The sequence below is a fragment of the Colius striatus genome, chromosome 14 (genome assembly GCF_028858725.1).
Source record: "Colius striatus isolate bColStr4 chromosome 14, bColStr4.1.hap1, whole genome shotgun sequence".
In the NCBI taxonomy this organism is placed as follows: Eukaryota; Metazoa; Chordata; class Aves; order Coliiformes; family Coliidae; genus Colius; species Colius striatus.
This window is the reverse complement of record NC_084772.1, coordinates 22,612,008-22,630,360: the sequence shown is the minus strand read 5'-3', so window position 1 is coordinate 22,630,360 and position 18,353 is coordinate 22,612,008.

The window sequence follows — 18,353 nt, the reverse complement described above, 5'->3', positions numbered from 1 at the left end:
ATCTGAGCACTTAAAGGAAAAGCAACGAGAATCGCTTAGATCCACAGGCTGGACTTCATTAATATAAAAAAGTTACTATAAAAAGTTGGCCTTTATTATTGCCAGGAATCCATTACCCTTCCTTTTCCTCTACTGAGTGTTGTAAACACCACTTGGAAAATGGTGAAGTTTTAATGCAGCTACTACATAGAAGATATCACAAGGTGCATCAGATGTCTCTCAAGTCAGTGCAAGTCCCCACAGACAAGGAGCTCACCTGCTGTTCCTGTTTTCTGAATACAGGATTATGAGGCATGAGGACTTGAGTTGAGCCAAAGCCCACAGTCTGTTACTGCTACAAGGACCACAGTTCTCTCTAATCTGGCACATCTGTCACTGAGATTAGACTGTCTTCCAGTCCTTACAGGTATTAAGTCTTCTATGATTCCATGTAACTTGGAACCTAAATCCAATCAAAAATATGCTGGCGGGGCTTTCATTTTCCTTTTTGACGGTTCATTGCCATTTGTGGGCCATGTCTCTTTAAAAACAGGAGGGAGAATTTCCAGTTCAGCCTTTTAAACAGGGCAGGGGAGGCAGATGTGAGTTGTCAAAAATTAAAGTCTTCACCACAAACATCACAGCTGAGGTACAGTCTGGTTTCAATTGATGCCCATGTTATTTGTCTAGAAGGTAGGTATTATACTCTCTGAAACAGACCTGAGGAAGGTTTTTCAGGAACAGATTCAAAGAAAATTAGAGCTTCTGGAGACAGATAACTTCAGTTTGTGGCTCTCCTCTATGAGGACAGGGTAAACTAAATTACAGGAATACTGAAGACACTGAGTATTTTATCCAAGCAGCCTAACCAAACATTCCTATATAAAGCTGGTCTTTGTTTCAAAAAAGTGTCTAGACTATACAGATCAATCAAGCTATTTCTTTTGAGTTGGCTTATTTTTGAAGAGCAGCACCCTGGAGGATACCACCTTAATGGCTGACCACAGAGGTATCTCACACAGTCAATTCGCTGCTAGGCTTCAGCATATCTACGTCACGTTTACTTGTAGGGCAGAAAGTCAGGCCCACATTAAATTCCTTGCCAGTGATGTGAGAGCATGTGCTCAGCTGGAATTTCCCTGCAGAGAAAGGCAATTAGGAAGAAGTGTTTAGAGGACTAACATCAGCACTGAAGTTAGCTGGAACCCTGTCTACAGACCAGCAGTGTTAGCAGCTGACCCACTGCCACTCAAGACAGCTCCAGGGCCAGCTATCCCAGAAGTAAGTCTTTCCAATTAAAAATTACTGTGGAGTTAAGACTGAAGTCAGATTAATCTTGTCATTACTCAAGAGAAGAAAAAGACAAATGAAAACAGCTCTACTTTTCTATTGTCATCCTCTTTGAATCATCCTACAAAGTCAAGAAGTTTTCAAAAATTCTCAGGTTACAAGTATTTACATAAACAAGTACATGAAAATAACAGAAGGCATTCCAGTGTTTGTGTCAGCAGGTTATCAACCTGTGATCTTCAGATGGTTACTAAAAGAAGGCATAAAAGTCAGAAAAGAGTATTAGCAGACAACATAAGGTTTTGAAAGTGTATTCTTATGATTTTGGGAATAAGACACATTATCAGAGAAAGAAAAGGTGAGGCGACGCTGTTCTAAATTTTTAATTACACACAGATACAGATTTTTACCTGCTTTTAATATGACGGAGGGCCTCCTCTCCCTCTACTCTGCCCTGGTGAGGCCTCATCTGGAGTCCTGTGTCCAGCTCTGGGCTCCCCAGCTCAAGAGGGACAGGGAATTTCTGGAGACAGTCCAGCACGGGGCCACCAAGATAATCAAGAGACTGGAGTATCTGTCTTACAAGGAAAGGCTGTGGGACCTGGGACTGTTCAGCTTGGAGAAGAGCTGACTGAGAGGGAACCTCATTAATACAAGTATTTAAGTGATGTATGTCAAAAGGATGTGCAAGACTGGACCTGTGCAGAGAGATTCTAGGGGCAACAGTACTGCCCAGCATTAGTCTTGATTTTCCCTAATGCAATCTGACCTGAACTTGGATTTTAAAGAAAATGCATCCTTTCCCTATTCTTTTTTAATATACTAGGAACATTTTAAACTGGATTCTTAAAGATCAGTAGTAACAAGGATGGGAGAACATAGTACATCTCTAACAAGCACTCTGGAAAAATATATGATGGCAAGTAACTCCTTTCTTCAGAGAAGGTTTATGCAAGAAAAGTGCAAAGAAGAATGACAAACTGCTTTTCATTGTCTAAGACTGAATTATCAGTGACTGAAAATTTTCCAACGTGTAGTTTGGTTAGCTGGAAGATTTTGCATTATCAACAAAGTGTTTCTATTTTTAATTTCTTGAAGAGTAATTCAGGGAAAGCATTTTCATTTTGTTAGGGTTTGTTGTTGTTGTTTTTCATTACATTCCTGACACGTAGTTTGTTTCTGAGTAACAGAGTAATTTAGTAAGAATCCCTTTCCAAAGGGGCAAGTTCTCCAATACCCTTTCCTTAACCACCAAAAAAACCACTAAAAACCAACCCTTTCTCTGAATAAGCCTAGACAAGATTGCTAAAGACAAAGATGTACACAAACACTAAAAAAAAAAGTGTATGGACTATTCTCTAGAGTTATAAGTGAAGAAAACTAGTGTGTGTCAAATTCAACTCTTAAATAATTGTGCCATCGTGTTCTGACATGGCCTCAGCTTCCAGATGTTCTTCAGATGGCCACAAGATGATGGCCAATCTACAGCTCATTTCAATTGTCTAGTTCAGAAGTAACTGAACTGTGGTTTATGTCGGAAAGCAACTGTACGATTTCGTTCGTCTCATTTTGAGCAGATGGGAAACAGCTACGGCATGTGTGCTGGTTGAGTACCCAGAAGCAGAATAAAAGCTGAAAAAATAAATGAAGAATTTGTGTTATGAGCAGCTTGTCCTGCTCCCTTTGAGATCTTGGTATAAACTTGCAATCTACCATCATTATTCCAGACTTGTCTAGTTCTCATATAATTTCATACTGTCACCAGCCAGCTCACAAGGAGGCAAAGCTGAATACTATTAGCATGTAAAACACACTAAGAGATGCAGTCATGAAAAGGAGCAACACTGCATGAAAGAGGATCCAGACTAATCACCCCAAACTACTCATCTTAATGGGTAAGTCATGGAGGGACAACTCCATCTACTGTAGATGCAACAAACTATTCATCAGTCTACATAAGACCCATGAAATAGCACATGCACCCTTTGATTAACCTTCCCACATCACTGGGAAGTGATCAGCTAGAGCTAGCAGTGCCTCTGTTCTACATGTCTGAGATTGACAGACTCTGTGCACACACACACATACACTGGGTTTTCACAATTGAAATAAACTTTGTTAAATAATTGTTTATGCAGAAATGCTTCAAAATAAAGTCAAATTCTCTTTTTCAAAAACAGAGCATGGGCATTAATTTCCCTAAGTTCTTATTTTTCTGACTCTTTCTTCCCAACACTTGAATGATTCAATAAGATTAAACTACTTTTGGCAAAGAGCACTTTTCACCAAGAATTGTTTAAATGATTTTCTTGAAAAGTTTCCTTTTCTCTGTTCTAATTCAGTGATTGCTTTTACAAACTTCAAACTTTTGCAGCTAATTCTATGGTTGCATATTCCTCCCTCCCTTTAAAAAACTCCACATTTAACAGTACTAAATACAGCTGATTTCATTTTTGCATTTTATTTTTAGCAGAAGCAGCCAGGCCAGTGGTTAGAGTAAGGTCTACCTGGCAAGAGGATGATAGAAAAAAAGCCAGCAGAGATGCACTTGGCAGTGAGGAAATTAAGTAGCAGGAAACAGGCTAGATTGGCAGAAGGACATGGTAATATGCAGAAGCAAAGACAAATAGCCTCTCTTATTTTCACTGCCACCAAAGAAGTTTGTTCATTTCCTTCCTAGATGCTTTTAGCTCTCCATTGTGCTACCCTTTATGCCAAACCTTCCTCAAATTGATCTTTAGACTATGTCACTTTCTCTTTTCAAGAATCTTCAAGGCTCACTACTACAATGATGATGACAGGAATCAGCTGAAGGGCAACTAGAAGAAAAAAAACACATCATTTTCACAAAACAACAGCAATACACAAAGAAGTTCACGAATACATTCATAAAAGACGTCAGATATTTGGCAAATGCTCAGCCCTCATTTGCAGAGAAAGCTCTGGGACCACAAGCACCCAAGATCAGGCAGAAGTTCAGACTTGCAGTCTATTAAGATGTACTGCTGTCCTCTGATCATCTTAGGGCACTCCAAATCTGGTACAAGCTGATGAGCTCACCCAAATCTCACCATAAAGATGAGCTGTATGTGATCCAAACATTTAACTTCAAGCCACCAGCAAAAGGCAAATTGCCATCCTCCGAGAACTGCAGAAAGTTCAACTGCCTCTCCCCCCCACCCCTCAAAACCAAAAAAACCCACTCTCAGTAGTGTGGACAGCTTATAAAGAAAGCAAGTTGATCCCTTCTTGTGCTAATGGAAAACAAGGTCTCAGAACATGAGACAAAATGTAGGTGATGGAAATAAATGGGAAAAGGAAGAGAAGGGTTCTGGAAGAGGTCAAGAGAGTATCTATCAGATAAGCTGCCATAAGAAGAGTTTTGTACTCATGAACTATTCAACTTCATATCTGATCCTCAGGTTTTTCCTACCCTCAAAGGACAGTTTCTGTGGTAAGCTCAGCAAGACCCACCTCCATACAGTTATTTTGCACATTTTGAGAAAAATAGAGTTGGATGCTCCAAATATCCCCAACACAGGAAAGGGTCAATTTCAGAATTCTTAAGCAGCCAAATATTAAGCTTATTCTTCAATATTTTGCTTTAAAAAAAAAAAAAGGAAAAAATTATTGGAATGATTTCTAGCTTTGATTCTGACACAATCAGAAATCCCAAGTGTTACATTGTCACAAAGACTAGATAATTTACAGTTTACGGGAGAAAAAAAAGTTATTTATGTGGAAGAATGATGGTTTGTTTTGTAAAACCACTCTGTGTCCTTCTAGTCTTGCACACCCAGATCCATGTTCAAGAGGCAAGCTCCTTGCTGGTATTTGGACTTCGTAAAAGGAAGCCACTTCCTCATTAAGACATACCCAACTATGGTAATAACATGGAGAGCCAAAAGTAGTAACAGATTTATTATTACCACTGTGTGGAAATAAAATGTTGGGTTTTTTTTCCTCTGTTACTCAATCCAGTTAATTATCCATGCAAAGTAAAGTTATTCCTGGCAACCACAGAGGCAAAACTGAGGGTGGAATGGTTGTTATGCAGGAGAAGAAACTAAGTAGTTCAGTAAATTAGCCCAAATAGATACACACTGGGATCGGCCTCTAGAGATTCAAAATACCAAATTCCATGCTTTTAGGCTTATCATACTTTTTATTTAATAGAGAAATGTCTGATCTGAGACTGCATCTTATCCCAAAGACTCTACAAAGAGGTAATTTTTTTTCAGAGAGTGCCCTGAGGGTAACAGGAAAAAAGTTACAGAAAGGTTCAAACTATTCAGCTCCCACAAGTATCCCTGCATTCTGGACTTTCTCTTAAGTAACAAAGCACAACTAGCAAGGAATTTGTGGTGGTTATGGAATACTTGGATGGGTATTACAAAGCACAGCACTAAGTGCTTCAATAGCCCTACACTTTCCTGGAAACGTATGGTCTGATTTTGGCAAGGGGAGCACCATGCTGAGACTGCAGCATCTTCTCAGTGTTACTAACCTCGGCTCAGTCTGAAATCCCCTGTACCCCCAGCTCCTGGGGCATTGCTGAGGCCCAGAGGCACTGTGTGTCTGCTCTCAAAGCTTATTTGTCCTGGAAAATGTTCCCCCAGTCAGGTTTTACTGACTTGGGTGGAGGGAAAGGGATGACACACATGAGACAAACACACAGACACCAAAAACCAAACCAACCTACATACCTATGACCATTAAAGGATGAAGCAATCAAGAGGGAAAAACCCCAAACCTACAAGAAGCACACACAAAGCAAGAACTGAAAGTGAAGAAAACCACAGAATTTATTCAAAGTATTTATTTCAGCTGTCCACAGACACAGTGATTGTATAAACAATGAACACCAGGAACATAAATGAACACTATGGGAAAAGAAACCCCTCTTTTTTTTCACTGCAGTAAAGCACAGACCACCAAGAACAGTTTGACTCAAATACCCAGCACCAGTTCCCACATGAGAACTGTTATTGTTGGCTTCAACACCCAAGTCCAACAAGAACAGTAAGAACATGCATTCTGCTAATGTTTGAATAACCCTTGCCAACAAATTGATCCCACAGCAGCAAGGCTATAGAAGATGGGTTCAAATAAATGAGAGAAAGTAAGTGAAGGGAAAGTCATGCAGTATTCCTCTTTTAGCATAACTGTTCAGTGGGAGCTCTTTTCGTTTCTTTTATTTTAAATGGATTGTTTCTCTCCCCCTTCCCTCTTAGGAAAGAAACAACCCCAGAAGGGCATTGGTGAGCATCTGTAATTTGCATGCAAGGGAGACAACTGCCAGAGAAATACAGATTCCACAGATGTTAACCCAGAGGACAGCCCAAATTAAGCAAATCTCTAAATAAGGTCTGAGAGGCACTTTCTGAAGAAAAGCAGCATTTTCCCAAAGTAGGCAGTTACAGCTGTCAGCTTAACCCCAGTCCATAGACAACCTTCTACAGTTACCTGGTTACCCTGCAAACCCATCACATCTGTAGTTAAAAAGGATGAACAGATCATTGAGATGGGGAACAATCCCTAATGTCTTCTGTATTTGACTTCTGTTCTGTTCAGAGATAGTATTTTGAAATATCAAAATGGGCTTGACTAGTAAACCCGAAAACCAAGTCCCTATTAACCCAGACAGCTTCACTGTGGCAGTGATGATCAAAGCTCACAATGTCTGCCTAAAGGCAAGCTAACTGAGCTGTCCTGTTCTACAGACTTGAGCTCATATATCTGCACAGCGTTGTACTGTTTAACAGCCATCCAGAGCCAGTTTAGCTATGTCCTGCACAGTGGAGTTATAATCTACACCTCCAAACCAGTTTCATTGTCACTTCTCAAACCACCCAGGGAGTAAATCAAAGTGCCAAGAGAGCAAATCTGCAGGCAACACAAACAGAACTGTAATTTTATTCTTATGTGACCATTTCATCTACAGGAAATACAGCTTCCTTCTCCAGAAGGAGGTTATTACAGCTTCAAAGACAACATTGGCTTTTGAACAATTCTTTTCAGGTACCTTCATTCTTTTCCTGGTTAAAACACATTCACCTGTTTGGTACACGAGCTCAATCAGATACCCTTGCATATCACAAATAAAAGAGAACAGAATCAATAATTAAAAATATGCTAATTTTTAAAATGTTTTAAACTGCCATGCCATAGTGTAGCCTATTTCCTGGAGATACAGACTAAAAAGGTTGAAAGGATAATGTATTAACGAGTCTGTAAAGACTCTTAATATTGAATAGGATTCTGTATCTTTGTGATTTTCCATCCTGCACAAGTAAACCCTTTCCACAGTACCGTCACTAAGTTATAAATAACACACCCAACTATTTTCTTTTTCTCACAGATGAGAACATTAAAACATCGACATTTTAATCTGTTCTATACAAGAGTGAGTTGTGTCAGCACACTGCTTCCAGCTACAACAACAGAAAAACCCAAGTTTAATTAAAGACAGAGTAGAGAAGCTGCATTGTGGTGTCTGAACCACAAAGATGTATGGCATAGTCTCTCACTTGCTTAGCGTTTTGGGCTCAGTCTCCTCTCTGGATAACTGCTTGGCAGATGGAAGATGATTGAAAAGGGGAGAGTGGAAAAGGAACAAATGTATTTTATCATATAGGAAATGCAAAGGCGAGATTGTATACCTGAAACATACATTAAAAATGTTACCCTTTAATAATTTATTTACACATTTAAGACTGATATGCCCTATGTGTTTAGACCATACAAGCTAATAGTTTCCAAATAAACGTTATGGCAGCATCAGAATTCTTCATGAGAATGACTTCTCACAGTTGATAGCCTTAAGCAGCCCTTGGGCACTTAAATATAAAAGTTAGGTTCCTGGCTTGGAAATGGAAGTCTTAATATAAAAATTAATGCAGACTTGTTCTGCACCTGGCACCTTCCAGTAGCCATTGGCTGGGTGAGAATTTCTCCTTCCAAACTACAAATGCCATCACCCTCCAGCTCTTCATTGCTCAATAGGAAAGCTACAAACACTGATCCGTTTACCATGGTTTCCTTACATTACCCAGCAGTGTTGTGTCATATTATTTGTTTAATAACACATGTCCAAAACACTAAAAACACAAATATCAAGGGAGTAAGATAAAGCATTTTCTGCACTAGGAGGGAAACTCATCATTCCTAATGAGTTCATTTTGTTGGCATTTCACATCCAAATTTCCTCTCCAAGTACCTAGAAGTCTTAGTAACATGACTTTCAATAAAAAACACCAAAAATAAAATAAATTTTAAAAAATCACACACACAACCTTGTCAGTTTCTAACATTTTCATTCACTAGCTGGAGAAGAACATTGCTAATATTTAATCCTGCTATCTCAAAAACTTCGCTTCAGTTCCAAAGCAAAAGGACAACAGTTTAGGGTAGGTGATATCCCTAAGGTAGGTGATAAGGGAAAGTTAATAAGAAGAGCTGTGTAAATAGGATCAAAATGGAAAGTTGATATGAAACTGAAAAATAAAATCAGAAGAAAAATATAGTAGACTTGTTCTTTACTATAAGGATCAGCATCTACTACTGTTTGCAAAAAATCCACAGCAATCTAGTTCCAGTTAAATGAAGCTATGATTATCCAGTCCGAAAATAAAGCTGTATGTATATGTATAAACTCAAACTGTACTGTGAGTTCCGGGCAAGTTAAAAATCTGTCTTCCAAAATTTGGAAGAAAAGTTTCACAGTTGGCAGGCAGAATAAACAATGACACAGATGATGATGCAAAGGCATCTATCACCTATTCAGTCACATTAAACTCTTATGAATAGGTATGTGAAATTGCTTCCTGCCCAGTCTTTCACACAGAATAGGAAAGATACTTATATCAAGGAAAACATACTCATACTCTTGACCAATTTCTCAAGAAATCCCAACAACAAACACACCATTTAACAAATAAAACACCCTCAACCCCACACTCCACCTTTCCCCTACCCCCAACAACCCAGGTCTCATTAAGACACTTAAAGAATAGTGAAATTTCCAAACTAACTCAGTATACTGGATGTGTTGACTGACAAGCTTATTTGAAAATCCCTCCCAGTGCCAGATCTTGAGCTTTTGAAGCTGGACCACGTGTACTGCTCACCTGTCGGACAGTGACACATCTTCTGTTTGTATTTGTACCAACTGCCACAAAAGGCATCTCTGGTATCGTACCCAATGAAAAGGAAGTTTTCATTATCTGTTCACATGGTATCTTTGTTGAGTGAATGCAAGTTGATTTATACACCTGATTGCCTCACTATGTTTCTGTTTTCAAGCATATCTGCAATGTGTACTAATTTTGTAATTTCTCCTATGCAAAAGTCACCATTTCTATACTTGCTATTTGTGAATGTAAGTCATGAAGGAATTTCCAAGAGGGCTTCCTCCACCTAATTCTCAGAGAAAAAAAAAATCCTAAGAAAGTCAGTGAATCCAAGTAGGGACTTGAGAAGGCCTTTCAGACAATCAAAAGCAGGATTTTCCAACCAGGCAGCTGTAGTTCATTAGATCTGCCACGGACCGTGAAAGCCACTTGCCAATAGTGTCGAATGACTATTACTCATTTAAATCTCTCTGAAGAGGACAACTCCCTGACAAGGCATTAGTGAAAAACACAGAGTTTGTGGCTCTGACTGGAACAGCTAAGCATGCAGATGGAAGTTCAATACTTAATGGGAAGCCAACTTGCAAAGGCAGATTCTTGTCCCAGCTTTTCACCTTCAGAGACTAGAGCTTCTGTCTAGATTTTAAATTGAAAAAATGTTTTGGAAATAAAAGTCAGCTGTCCACATGGATGTTAATTATACCAGGCAAGCTAGAAGAAGTCTATTTCTGAATAGCTAGTTATGCATCCCTGTAAGTCCTGCTAATCTGCAATTGACAGAAAAAAAAAAAAATGTTCTGAGACTAGTCAAATCAGCTAATTATCTCTCACAATCCAACAGTCAAATTAATCAGAAATAATAATTTTTTTCCCCAAAATAAAAACAAGATTAAGGCAAACATAAGGGAGCTTGAAAGATACTAATTTTGTTCCTTTAATAATTTCTGCATAAATAACAAAATCAAAGTCTTTTAACCATTACTGGACAGGCTTGGCCCACCTAAATATTTGGCTGACAGATGTTGTGGGTACAGCATCAGAAGTCAAGCACAACGCCTTCCCCTTTAGCTGGTTGTAATAATCTAACCCATTCTAATAATTGTTCCCTTCTGTGTTAGGTTGCCTTTTTCTTTCAATGCCTATAGTAGCACCCTGGACATTGTAATAACAGACTCCTCAGTGGTCAGACATCACACAGCAAGTTATGCATCTCTCAGAAGATAAAAATGCCTAATGTTCAGGCCCTTACTACCGTATACTATAGCCTACAAATATTCCGATTGTCATCCCCAAGTTCATCAGCTCTGGTATCCTGTATGTAATAGTGGCTAGGAAGAGTTGTCAGAAATCAAGCAAATGAACAAGAGCTAAGACAATTTCTCCATTAGTGTCTGTTACTCAAACAAATACAATCACTCCCTAAGCTTCCAGGTATTAGTATAAAATCTAAAGCAATGAAAAGGACTAACAGAAAGTCTTCTTTTCATCCCTGAGAATCAATAATCCACTTTGTACAGTTCAACTCTATTTTTAAAACTATGTTTTTACAGATTACTAGGGAGACCAAGTAGTTGTCATTCCTAGCATACACCTTAGAGAAGTGTTTACAGAAAGTTGTAAAAAAAGCATGATGAAGATACAACAAATGGCATAAACTAACCATATTACATACTTAAACATTTTCTTACCATTACAGAAAAGGAACAGATTGTCTTTCACAGATAAGATGTATTGCAACATAAGTAATATTATGCTCACAGTAGAGTTGGCTTTTCTGTAATGTTTTGCTCTGACTGAAACATGTTGTATGAAAGGGACTGTCAGTATAGCCACAGAGACATATTTTCACAGCTCATATATGTGCCAGTGTCCCCTTCACATGGAAAACTCTTTTAGGGAAAGCCTTTAAGACTCTGATGTGATGCAAGCTACATTTTAATAAGGTGTATATACGGTCATTTAAAGCCAAACCTGACAGTATAGAAAGAAGTAGCAAATAGAATGATAGCTCTTATTGTACAGCTGCATATAAAAAAGAATCCTTTCCAAGACAGTACCAAAAAAGAAAAAAAAAGACGACATTCAGTACTGAATTTTATGAGAGAAGGATAAAAACCAGGTAGTTCAACAGATTCCTGAAATCCCAGTAGTGGTCAATAAATCGACTTCTGCTTCACATTATATGAAGAGGCTGTACTTAGTAAATCACTGTGTAAGCTGCCTCAATAACAGGACTCCTGCTATCAAATTTACTTGCACTGATTCCAACAAAGAAATTAATTTCATAGATGACAAGAAAACGTTATCTAGAACGGGGAAAACACAAGAGACAAAAATTTCCGCTAATAAAGCAAATACCAGACTCTGAACTGAATTTGAAGCTATCTTCTTACCTCCAAAAGATTTGAAATCCCTATAGGCCAAACACTAGAGCCACAAGAAAATCTTACAAACTGCATTTCCAAAAATACATGGAAAGCATAACGAACTAGATTTTTTTCAGTATGTGATTCACTAAAGCATCCCCATGCATACCATTCCTCAGGCAAGGCCCATAACAATAAGATTTATGACAGTCAGAGTTCTCGACTTAAAAGCAAACCTTACTTTGAGATACTAGTTGATTTACTCCCTCTGAAAAAACAACTTTAGTACAATGTAAGAAAAACTCTACAAGAGCTTTCTGTAACTCAGAATGTCATTTTCACAAGCATAAAAGTGTTTCAACTTCAACAAGTAATAAAACACATACTTTCCTAGCCTCATTTTACTGATTTTATTGATCTGTTTATTCCCAAGAGACATTCAACAGGTATCAATCACCCATCTTATTTTCCAGTTGTTACCAATCTTTTTCATACATATTTCCATGAAATGTCACCATTTTACTCTGACACCCTTTATTCCTATTACTATAATACATAGCCTTCAGTTATTGTTCTCATTCTCTTCATACTTGTCCTATGCATATAAAGTGAGTAAAATTACATGTTTTATATACATGCCAACTAGAAGTCTGCCATAAACACAACACAGAATTCTGAATTTGAAAGTCATTATAGAAAAATGCCCAAAGGTCTACCCCCACCAGTTCCCTTAAAGCAAGTCAATCAATCTGACATCTAAGAAGTATATAATCTAGATATTGGCATTAGACAATTAGCCTCTATGCTCAATGGATTGATTACAATACATTACTTGCATGATCAATTTGTATAGATTTGGTTTTAGCTGTAAAAGTTTGTTGCATTTCTATATTTCACAGCTGCAAAGATTAACATCAAAGTATTAATCAATTACAAACCAGTGTAGCTTACCTAAGATAATAACCCTAAGAGATTTAGACCCTCAGCTTCTATCCCACCTTCAGCTAGCCACAGATGCCAGGAACAGTGACAAGGCCTTCAAGGTCAAAATCAACCATTTAATGCTGTCGATCTGGCCTGTTAAGCAGAGGACCTCTAGGAAACATCATACTGATAAAGGATTAATGTGAGATGAAGTCCCTCAGGAAGCCATATGACTCTGATAGAACATGTATAAATTAAGTGAGTAGCTTGAACTAGGTCAAATGGGAAGGAGTTAAGATCTAGGTTTCAATTTCCATGGTGATTAGAAGAAAACAGTTTGTCTGAAGAATCATTTGGACCACTAATGCTCATTTTTAGTATCCGTTGGAAACCATTGGATATTTGAGAGGACAGAGAGAAACAAGAGTGTTGAGCCTTTTTTTTTTTTAATTTGGTGACTGGAGTAACTATAAACTCATCTGGCTGACATTGATCTCAAAGTAAAAGAATGGCCAATACAAGACTCTGGCTGGAAAGAAATGCAGTGTGTAATATAGTATTAATGACATGAATTTTCAGAAAATATATTCTTGGACTAGCTTGATTTTTAATTATAAGTGTATTGCTAATTAATGACACAGATACAGCAGAGTTTCGTAAGGCAGTTGACTTGATGCAAAATGACATTTGATTAAAGAATTCAAAATCAACATGACACATCAAGTAGGCTAGAGACCAATAGGTCTTAAAATGTAATTGCAGATGAGGCCAAACGCTAAATAAATGTTTCCAGCTTATATCAATTAAATATCAACACAAGAGAGAATGGTTTCTTTTATCCTACTTTCAAGTACTTGACCCTATGTTATTCAGCAGTTTTGTCTATGCCCTGAAAAAAACACAAGGTGATTACTGAACAAATTTACAGATTAGAGTGATAAAAAACATGGATCGGAGATAGAAAGCCATTTCATTTGCTTGGTAAAGAAGAGTCAAGCAAAGATCATCATTTTTAATATAGCTAAACATAAGAAAACATGCCTAAGCCACACTTATAGGTTGGAAGCCTACCCTGAAAGAAGGTATTCCAAAAGGTCATTGTTGGAAAACATTTGTAGGGAGCTTCAGTGAGATACTGTGGGTAAACAGGACTATGGAGATAATTTTACTTTCAAATTTCCTCCAAAGCTAAAATTACACAAGTAAGGCTTAGTCAGGGAACAGAAGACAACAGCTGGTAGCAAATAGGGCTTCATGCTGTATAGAAAGCGAGAGAGCATCTGGGAGACTGGCGTAGGCAATAATCACAAGCAGGAGGCTTATGGGCCTCTGCTCTCTCCCCCTCTTTGTCTGAGGGCAGCTGATTGTACAGGGGAATGCTTACTCTGTGAGGCTCCAATTTCTTCTACATTTCCCTACAGCTTCTGGATGCAAGTTGAAAACTCAGGAGAAAAACCAAACGAAAACACACCACAGGACACTCAAAGAATATACTATATAGTGTGTGGGTTGGGGACTGACTTAAACCATAAAGGGCAAGACTGAGCTAAAGGCATGACTGCATAGCTGCTTCTGGAGAAAGTGTCAGGACTTAAGAAATAAGCCAGTAGTCATCTAAGAATGTGGTACTGCCACTACCATATGCAGCATATTTTCCTTTTTAAACACAAAGACTTCTAAAATGCCAAATGCTTCGTCCTTGACCCAAGATGGGAAAATAAGTTGGAACCATCAGTGGGAAACTACATGTTACAGGATACAAAAAAAGAAAACTCCTTGTGTCCTTTCATACATTTCAAGTTATTGGTAGCACCTCAGAGTAAGTTTCTCAAGTTACCAAGCACCTACTGTGTTCAAATTCTTTCAACCAGTGCTTTTGCTGATATTAACCTTATTCCCATGCCACTGTAACAAAACTCAGAGTGATACCAGCTTCAGCACGTTACAGTTGAACTTCAGCATAAACTCATATTTAAAAAAAAAACACAAACAAACCTCTCCCCTGGAAAGTTACTAAAAGTTTAATTGAAACAGAGGTAATGAAGTATTTGGGCTTCTTATGCCTTCTTTGAAGGTTAAATTGGACAAAACTCAAGCATCTGAAAGAATTAGGAAGCAGTTACTACGGCACACATCTGAGCTCTTAGTTCTCCAAGTAACATCCTCATATGCAAATAACATACACTCAGGCTCTCCTGCTTTTTCCTTTTGTAACATGCCTTTTCGGATAATGCATAGTATTAATACTTCCTTTTCCTGAAGCGAGTCTCATCTTGAATAGCTGTACTGGAGAGAAGCTATTTACATAGAACACAAGTAAACATTTTGCTTTTTTCAGCAATGAAATTGTGCCACTAAGTTTCACAGTTTTTATCTGATGTATAGAAAGACCATTTGTGATGCTATGACGTTACTCACCTGTTACAAAACCTACTTAACAAGCACTGAGATCCTACCCAGCTGCTGACCATCCCATGACAGCACTTCAATTGTACTAAATGCACACAGAACACTCACTGCTTTGTTTTGACCATAAATATATAGAAAGCAGAGGAAGAAAAAACCCTCTAAAAATTTGCCTAGGATCTCTATATCAAAAAATGTCCCACCGTGCTCTTTCAGCTACTCCCTCCATCTTCATATAAACTTGTATTTAGCACATCAGACACAGCTAAACAACTGATAACGTGAAACACAAAAACTTGGGGAACACATGAAATGCACAAGGACCCGTAAGGAGCACAACAAAGCTGATGAATTACACCCCTGCCTCCCAATTACCAAACCAGGGCTCTAACACTTGCATTTAAATCAGAGAGAGACAACGAAGCTTGTTATAAATGCTGAGCAGGGGACAGATGTGAACTCCATCAGCAGCCAACCCCACCAACAGGATTCCACCACATAGCAGCTCTCAGCAAGTCACAGCTGAGCCATGTTGAATTAATAGTCTCCCTGTAATGCCAGCCACAATCAAGCCAGGTACATTACTTCAGCGGCTATGATTAAACAGTAATTCTGATACAAGATCTTTTAATAACACTAAGGGGAGATTTCTGCTACAAGAGGTGTTACCACAACAGGACCACCTAGACATCGCTAAAATGAGTTTTCTCTCAACACAGCCCACCTACACGAGCCAGGATACAGCTACAATGAAGGCATTTGTGGTTTTCCTGTGTGACACTTGCCTCCCTCCAATATCAATATATAGCTCCAAAGTCCAAAGGGACACTCAAAGCTGGAGGGACGGAGCGGGATCAATGGCAAAACAAAACCAAATAGCTTTAAAATGATTTTGGATTCTAAGAATAAGGAGTTCTTATTTTTAGAGTGCATACAAGTAGCTCCCCATGAAAGCAGTTAAGTGAATACACCTGCCTCACCTCACTCCCTTCTGATGGTAAACAGAAGGTCTTGCATTTAAGTTACAACATGGAATACTTGGGAGCAGCCCTGTGCCAAAATAGCATGTTTCTGAGGGATGCAAAGGTATTCAATAAAAAGCTTTTAAAGGCATATTTTTAAACTTGCAGCAGGAAAGCTTTTCTGTGTCAAGACAGTAATTCTTTTAACAGCATTGATCAAAATGTCATTCTTTTATGAGTGTACAATACCTTTTAATGGCATACAACAAGCCATTAGGGTTATACACCTCCATAGAGCAGACAGCTTACTGGAAAAATCGGGAACACTGGCCAAGATACAGACACTAGTTTTTATGCTTCTAATAAGGCAGTTGCTTCCATTTTCCTCAGCTCTACTTCACCCTAATACCCACAAGTGATACAAAAATTAAGCTGAACTTCTCATCAGTTCCACCAGAGTTATTTTCACTATAACCCACATATTTTTCCAAAGAAATGCCTGATATAAAAATAATAAAATGAATACTTGTGCTTTCTAAAGTGGGATTCTATCACCACGGTCAGATCTGCTTCTTTGTTTTCCTCACTAGTGATCATACCCTCAAATCAGCACTGAGGAATCAAAGGTAGCTGAATTACACATAATTGTTTTGATTTCGAGAAATGGGAAAAAAATCCTTCCTAGCACTCGAGGCCTGGGGACAGAATCTGTCTACAAATCATCTAAGTTCTTTTCAAGTGCTCCAATCCTTCAAAAAGGGTAAGAGCACAGGTGATTGCATTTGCTCTGCTTGAATGGAAGGCAAGCTTGGACTCTCTGGGTGCATTCAGCAGCACTTTATAGCCTTATTTTAGTCACACATATCAACAGGAAAAGGAATGACTTGTGTCAACTCACCTTCAGAAGAAAAATAAAGGAAGTTAAAGGAAATACAAGAGAATATTTATGGGATTTAATCATCAATATTAACTGAGCAGTGGCAGCAGCAAAAGAACTTTATTTCACTCTCTAAAACACTTATGGATAATATCAAGATGTTCTCAGCAACTTTTGAAAGTGTAAAACCATGGGTATAAGCAAATCAATAAACAACTCCCAATTAACACACAAGGCAAAAATGTAAATCAAAAAAGGGAAAACTGACTAGAAAGAGAAGACAGGAAAAACATCGAGGCTCTAAAAATCAAAAGCTTGAGTGTCATTAATTACAATTAAGAAAAATTTAAGGGGGCTCCTTGTCTCTTACCTATTCAGTTCTGTAAAACAAAAGCAGTCCTTGTCCTCAGGGTTTCCAGCTACGAGCTAGCTCCTCTAAGTCTTGTCAGTCACAGCAGTCACACCTAGAATTTAAAAATCAAAGGTGAGGGGTTTTTGTGACACAATCTTTAAAAATACATAAACTCAACTCAACCAAAATAATTGATGCTACAAGACATGACTCAGACACACCAATCATGAACCTAGGTATGCCGTGTTCAAATAACAAACATGTTACACGCTGGTGAATGATAAAAGACATACATTGCAAATTCTCAGGTAACACCTGAAGATGGAGACTGCAGACCTGTGACACAGGGCCCTGACACACCACTGAGAGCCATCTATGAAGGGCAGCAGCATGCAAGTGCCAGTAACAGAGCCTTTGTGCACTGTGCAGACTTGGGCTCCTCAATCGTTCACTTTGGGATTTCTTATCTAGTTTTAAGACACAGAACTTATAAAAGTAAAACAAAGACTGGAAGATTTTCTGGAAGGTAGTACAGCAGGAACATAAATGCTTTCTGAAGCAAGCTACACAAATTCTGTACTTAATAGGGACTGATGTCTCACTATTACATACCAGAGTTCAGAGTTAGTCCTTAGTGTTTTCTATAGTCAAGACAGTAAAATACATATTCAAGTATGTGTTTGGGATTTTTATGAAAAGATTATTTACTAGGCTAACTGATGTGTATCAACTAAAAATAACCTAGCATTTTGCAGTAACAACTAGTTTCCGGTTGACCTACACCAAATTTTGTGCAATAAACATTGTTACACGATAGGAGTTGCTGTTCTTGTCTCCAGGGTGCAAAGAATCAGACCCTGAAGTCAATCCCCCTGCACCTGGGCCCAGGAACTTTCCTACCGATAGTTCGGGAAACTTCTTGGCTATGTGGAACCTCACTCGGCAAGTGCCTGATTTTTCCAGGTGCCTGACACCGCAATCTCTGTTCCGTGACACGATACTGGGCAACACTGGAACTGCCATCGCTTTTCGCAGAACAACAGAGGAGTCTGAAGGCCTGTCCAA